General features: G+C 45.1%; 1 long non-coding RNA gene across 1 annotated transcript; it reads left to right on the forward strand.

Annotated features, from left to right (window-relative positions):
• Nucleotides 1-5,421: 5,421 nt before the first annotated feature.
• On the forward strand, nucleotides 5,422-6,732 carry LOC132466355 (uncharacterized). Its single transcript, XR_009527846.1, has 2 exons — nucleotides 5,422-5,780; nucleotides 6,277-6,732. It is a non-coding gene; the product is annotated as an uncharacterized LOC132466355 (long non-coding RNA).
• Nucleotides 6,733-7,461: the final 729 nt, after the last annotated feature.

Below are 7,461 nucleotides of genomic sequence, written 5' to 3' on the forward strand. Positions count from 1 at the left end.
GTGATTGACGGGTTAATAACATTCATCACAACAAAGACCACCGCCCCAGCGGAAGAGAAAATCACAGACGACACACGATCAATAAAGCTTTCAACGCGCACGGCCGCGCGTCGCTGTGAGTGGATAACACACCAACACACGCATGTTGAACAGAGAACACACCAACACACACATGTTGGAAGGAGAACACACCAACCCACGCATGTTGAACAGGGAACACACCAACACAGACGTGTTGGACGGAGAACACACCAACACAAACGTGTTGGAGGGAGAACACAACAACACACCAACCCGGTATCACGCGATTTCGTGCTCATGTGCGCGAACGTTAATCTATTGAATCGTGTTCCAGAGCACGATAGTCTGACTTTTTTCGTGCTACACAGAACGAAATGTAAACCAATGCATTCTGAATGGGAGTGTTCTCAGACAATTAACGTGCTCCACAAAACGCTACGAGAGAGAGAGAAAGAGAGAGAGGGAGGGACAGAGAGAGAGAGCGAGAGAGAGGCTTGCAAATAAAGACTTCATAATGAAAGACTTCAAAGACTTCACCCCGATGGAGATTATTGACATATTACATGTTATTTAGCATTTACACGTTATGCTGCCCAATGAGATCAAGCTTGCCCTCTTGCCACACCGAGATCATGTCCTAGACCAGGGATGGGCAACTTTCATGATAAAGAGGGCCACATTTTTCATCATAACCATCAGAGGGCCACATGACTGCACACTTCAACTAAACGTGAGCTGAGAGAAGCTACACAATTTTGAATTTGGTAGATACGATTCCTGTATTCTGGTGCATTTTGGGGATGGCCACTACCTAAAAAATCTTCCAGGATCGTAACCTATGTACGGTATGTTAATTTAACCAACATACATTCATTTCGTTTTCCATGCCCAATAAGACACGTGAATGGTTGGTATTTTTTATCAGTGCAAAGGGCACATACATCATCATTCAATGACGCCACAAAACTGAAAAACAGTGGCCCAACATTAAGTGCAACAACTCAATGAACTCAAACCCAAGAAGCATGATATTCATTGCAGTTGTAGTAGTTGTAGTGGCGACTTAAGTGGATATCTTTAATGACTGATATCGTTTCTAAGCAAACTAGACGCATGGGTTTGAATAGAATAGAATAGAATAGAATAGAAAGCCTTTTATTGTCATTGCACGAGTCAAGTACAACAACATTTTTAGTAAGCTTTCCCAACTGGTGCATTCGAGAAAATAAATAATATATAAATAGAACAAGAACAACAGTAATGTAAAATAAATAATAAAGTAAAATAAAGTAAGGTACAATACAGCAGTGGGAGGTTAGGGGGGGGGGTCAGTCAGTCAGGGGTCAGTGCATGTGTGTGTTCAGGGTGGATACAGCTTTAGGGAAGAAGCTGTCTCTGAACCGTGAAGACCTGGTTCTGATGGACCTATAGCGCCTGCCAGAGGGCATCAGGTCGAACAGGTGAAAGCCAGGGTGGGAGCTGTCCTTTATGATTCTCTCCGCTCTGCTTAGGCAGCGGGAGATGTATATGTCCTTCAGGGAGGGGAGGGGGCAGCCAGTGATCCTCTGTGCGGTGTTTACCACTCCCTGGAGTTTCTTCCGCTCTGCCTCAGTGCACTGTGAAAACCACACTGAGATACAGAACGTCAGAAGACTCTCGATGGTGGAGCGGTAGAAGGTCACCAGCAGCTTCTCTCCCACGTTGTTCCTCCTGAGCACCCTGAGGAAGTGAAGCCGCTGCTGAGCCTTCTTGACGACCGCCGCCGTGTTGGCAGTCCAGGAGAGGCCAGCAGAGATCATGGTGCCCAGGAAGCGGAAGGTGTGGACTCTCTCTACACAGTCACCGTTGATGTAATAATAATAATAATAATACATTTAATTTAGAGGCGCCTTTCAAGACACCCAAGGTCACCTTACAGAGCATATAGTCATCATTCAAAACTATGTAAAACAGACTAGGAATAATAGAAAAACAGAGGTTAAACATGAAGAATAATAATAATTAATAACACTCAAAGACGCCTAAAGTGAAGGGGGGACCTCACTAACCACCACCAATATGTAGCACCCACTTGGGTGATGCACGGCAGCCAATCGGTGCCAGAACGCTCACTACACACCAGCTTGAGGTGGAGAGTTAGGGATGAGGTGGAGAGTGAGTGAAAAGAACATATTTAAACACTATCGACCATATTTAAACACTGGTCGATCACATATGTATCGGGATGTAGAGGGAAGCCAGGTCTGCTCTGCTTTTCTTGAAGTCCAGGATGATCTCCTTAGTTTTTGTGATGTTCAATGCCAGGTTGTTGTCTAAACACCACGATGTTAACTTCAGGATCTCATCCCTGTAGGCAGACTCGTCTCCCTCTGAGATCAGTCCCACCACCGTTGTGTCGTCCGCGAACTTCACTATGGTGTTGCTGGGGTGGGTGGGACTGCAGTCGAAGGTGTACAGAGAGTAGAGGAGTGGGCTCAGCACACACCCCTGTGGAGAGCCTGTGCTGAGGGTGCGGGTGGAGGAGAAGTGGGGACTGAGTTTCACCTTCTGGGGTCGATTTGTGAGGAAGTCACTAATCCAGGAACAGGTGAGCGGGTCGAGACCCAGAGCTGACAGTTTGCAGACCAGGATAGCCGGGATGATGGTGTTGAAGGCTGAGCTGTAGTCAATGAAGAGCATCCTGACGTAGCTCTCCCGGTGTTCCAGGTGACTCAGCGCAGCATGAAGGGCTATGGCAATGGCGTCCTCGGTGGATCTGTTTGCTCTGTAAGCGAACTGGTGAGGATCTAAGGTGGGGGGGAGGAAGGCTTTTATGTGGTGTAGGACCAGCCGCTCGAAGCACTTCATAATGATGGGTGTGAGTGCTACTGGGCGGTAGTCATTCTGGTGTGTCCGGTGCTGATTGTCAGGGAGAGGTTGAAAATTGTTGTGAAGACCTGTGAGAGCTGGTCAGCACAGCCCTTGAGGACCTTCCCAGGAAGTCCGTCTGGTCCGGCAGCTTTCCTGGGGTTGACTCCACTAAGCACACGTCTCACATCCTGCACCTGTCCAGTCAGTGAGTGGGTGCTGTGAGCTGGTGGGGGCTGGGGTGGTGATGAAGCTGAGGTTTGTGATGTCCTTGATGTCTCGAAGCGGGCAAAGAAGAAGTTCAGTTCTTCTGCCAGCGAGATACTTGAGTTCACAGTTGTGGTGTTGTGTCCCCTGTAGTTTGACAACTGTTGAATGCCTTGCCACACCTGCCGTGGGTTGTTTTCAGAGAGGTGATCCTCTATTTTCCTCCTGTAGTCCGCCTTTGCCTTCTTAATTCCCCTCCTCAGGTCGGCTCTAGCAGCGTTGTACTGCTCTCTGTCTCCAGACCTGAAGGCGGCGTTGCGGACCTTGAGGAGCGTCCGGACCTGGCTGGTCATCCAGGGCTTCTGATTGGGGAACACACAAATGCGTTTGTCCACTGTGATGTTTCCCACGCAGTACAGGTGTGTAGGAAACAGTCTTGTAGTTGGGAAAGTGCATCCTGAGGCCACGTGGTGATGGTTTTGGTCTGTAGTGGTGCACTTCTCCTGAGAGGGGTGTATGCAGGGGTAAGGAGCAGAGAGAGGTGGTCTGACTGGCCTAAGTGAGGTAGTGGTATGGCTCTGTAAGCATGTTTAATGTTAGTGTAAACATGGTCCAATGTGTTTTTCCCTCTGGTCGGACACTTCACGTGCTGATAAAACTTCGGCAGGACAGACTTTAAGTTTGCCTGATAAAAATCACCAGCTATGATGTGAACACCGTCGGGGTGAGCACGCTGCTGAGTGTTTATGGCTTTTAACAGTAGAGAGAGAGCTATGCCAACGTTGGCATCGGGAGGAATGTAAACAGCCGTGATTAGCACTACTGTTAACTCTCTGGGCAGAAAAAATGGGCGACATTTAACTGTAATGTACTCTAAGTCCGGGGAGCAGTGTGTGTCTATAGTTGTTGTGTTTATAGACCAGCTGTTGTGTATAAAGATGCACAAACCACCTCCTCTGCTCTTACCGGAGTCTTTGTTGCGATCCCAGCGGTGGACGGTGCGCCCCCCCAGCTGTACGGCTGCTTCCGGGATCGACGGGTGAAGCCATGTCTCAGATATTACAGACACGCAACAGTCTCGTACATAGCGGTTACCGTTGGCGAGTAGTTCCAGCTCGTCCATTTTGTGGGTCAGAGATCTTGGAGAGGAACATACTCGGTAGAGGAGGCTTATGTGGGTCTTTCCTCAGTCTTGCCAGGAGGCCGGAGCGACGTCCCCGCTTCTGCTTCCTCTCCCTTCTCCGTCGGCGCCGCCTGCCGCAGATGATTACGATCCACGGAGAGCCTGGTGGTCTCGCTATCTCGTCCGGGATGTTGTTGTGGCAGTGAAAGTCGGCTGTGACCGGTGATTTTCTGTGGAAACCCACGTCCAGTAAAGCCTGTCTCCTGTAGCAATTGTTTCCTTGCGTAGTAGACACAAACAAAAACGTAAATAAAAGCATAAAAAACAAATAAAGCACCGAAAGGGAAGAGCCGTTATAAGCCGCTGCGACCGTGCGCGCCGCCATGGCAACCCGACAGATGGTTTGCCTTTGAATTCTATGAATTCTTCTGATCTTTTTTGACCGAGTTTTCTGTAACTCGATCAATTATTATTATTATTATTATTATTATTATTATTATTATTATTATTATTTTATTTTTATTTTTTTTAATTGTTTATTTTTTAAATGATGTGCGGGCCTGACTGAGTGAGGATGCGGCCGTATGCGGCCCGCGGGCCGCCAGTTGCCCATCCCTGTCCTAGACCATAGGTGTACCATGTAAAATACATGTTACCATTTGCTAGAGTGTCATGCTTGGTGTCATTGGACTCAGCTCAACGTGTAGATGCTAAATAACATGTCATTTGTCACAAATTTCTATCGGGAAGCAAATCAATAGCTGCTCATTATTGATTAAGGCCTCCAATTTCAGCTAATTACTACCATTAAAGATGTTCGAATATGCTCATGTGTGGCACCGTTGCAATCGCCTGCAATCGTCTGGAACATCTACTAACGTAGATGTTGAAGGACACCTTGTTCGCCCTCTTACGCCACCGGGAAGATATTTACATACTTCTGATTGACTAATGAATTGATTCAGCTATTCCCCCAGAAGAATGGGGTCAAAAGGTCAAAAGGAGCCGGCACCACGCCGCTTATGAGATAACAAAAAGTTAATGTGTATTTCCCTCATAACTTATTGTCATTATTAAAGAGAGGCCTGATTAATCTCAGATATGCATGTTGGATGGCTACGGTGTAGGTCTGGGAAGAACTTCAGGCCAAAATCATGCAAGCGAGCCGCTGGGTGCAGGTGCAACGAGATGGAGCACTTGCTGAGTCAAGTTGATGCTCTGAAGGGACAATAATTGCTGCACACCCCTAATAAATGTTAAGTTTTTCTATTTCAGCCTTTTTCGTCTAGACTACAACCACTACTGAATTACCGGCCTTTAAATAGTTTGCTGTGCTGTGAGAATTTATCGTCTTTGATCTTAATTTTTTCTACAATTATAACATCAATTGTAAAAAAAAAAATCTGTCTTTTGTAGATGCATCACTCGATTTTTAGGGATGATTCAAAGCCAGAAGTCCAACGCTGCACAACTTGCTGCACACTTTTCCACTGCCCCCTATGCCCAACTTTTAAACCAACCGTAAACACGAAGCTTCAGTGCCACCTGGAATCCCACATAAAACATTCCATTACATTTAAAGGTGATATATGTATGTGTGTAGAAAGAATATAAGAATGTATGTGTATATGTCTGTAGACAATATTTATGAATGTTTGTCTGCTTACTTTTATAAGTCACTGACTTATTTTCCTCTATCTTTTGCCTGCATTGATCTTAGACACAAAGATCAATGATAATTTCCCTGAATCTTCCACCATTCAGTCATGACAATAATCTTTTGTAAAGAATGTGCCATCCTCCTAGGTGTGATGGTCTTTCATTACAACTCACTCAGTGTTCAACAGTTTCAGGTCCTCCTCTCTGTAGACAGACTTACCCCCTCCAGTTATGTTTCCCACCACAGTGCCGTTGTTGTCTAATTTGATGTGTTATTATCTGGATGGGCTTGTCTGCAGTCCGGGGTGTAGAACCTTACAGTTCCAAGTCTTAGTTTAAGTAACTAACTGGTTCCAAAAATAATATAATTGAATATAAAATGATTCCAACTTGGTGGCATTTCATTTTCCATTAAACAGGGGCCACTTGACAACATTGTGGCTGGAGTTTCCTGGCTGCGTCAGAATGCAGGTTTGCTCAGGGGGAAGGTGGTCGAGCCCGCATTTCCGAATATGGACGCAAAAGAACAGCAGGAGCTCCTGGAAAGGATACGTTCTTCAACTGATGAAGAAGAAAAGTATCCCTTGCTCTTCACATTTGATTTTCAGGAAGACATGGAGGTCTTCCTTAACATGGCAGCTGAGGAGGATCTTCGGGTCAACGCCATGTTTCTGGGTCGCTGGGTGGACAGCCAGTGACATTGCTGTGTGTGTGTGTGTGTGTGTGTGTGTGTGTGTGTGTGTGTGTGTGTGTGTGTGTGTGTGTGTGTGTGTGTGTGTGTGTGTGTGTGTGTGTGTGTGTGTGTGTGTGTTGAGGTTCTGAGTTCAGTTATCTGTTGAGTGTTCTTAATAAAGTGTTATAACGTTTACAATGTATAGATTTTTTGTATGACTTTACTTATTCACTTTGGTAACAGTTAAAACACAGACTTGAGTTTGTCGTATTTAAATATGGGCAAATAAGGTGGTCCAGCAGCACAAGGTAAGACAATATAATAGACAATTAGAGCCAGATATTAAATGAATGATGGTTCAGAGTAAGAATTTAGGAATGCAAAAGTGCTAATAACATATGATAAATTATGTTGGAATGCAGTCGAACCCGACAACAGAATGTAACACAGCTAGACCTAATATAAATATGTCAGAAAAGGTGAAGCTAAAGGGGAATTGTTCTAACTATTCCTGTCCACTCATACATAGTATTTAAAATAATTATTAGCCTCAATCTCTGATGCCCTTCAGCTTTACAATCCGAGTATCAGTTTGTGTCCTATCAAATATTAAATTGAGATGATTGCAGTATAACACAGAGGGAATTCTGAATAAGGTGTGTGTATTTACAGAAAGAGAAGAGCCATAAGCTCCAGCTTAAAGTCAACAGCGAGTGTCGGGTCTTCTGTCCAAAACCGGAAGCGTTTATCCGATTTTATAACTTAATTTATTTTGTTCATTTATGTAAACACATTACTTAACGCCCGTTCATTTATGTAAACACATTACGTAACGCCCGATTTTTATTTTATTTTCCGATTTTTATTTTTTATTATCCGATTTCCGGCGTGTGGGTGGATGTTTCTGTCTGCAGCGGAAGTGCGTGTGGGT

This window comes from Gadus macrocephalus, chromosome 10, assembly GCF_031168955.1.
Source record: "Gadus macrocephalus chromosome 10, ASM3116895v1".
Classification (NCBI taxonomy): Eukaryota; Metazoa; Chordata; class Actinopteri; order Gadiformes; family Gadidae; genus Gadus; species Gadus macrocephalus.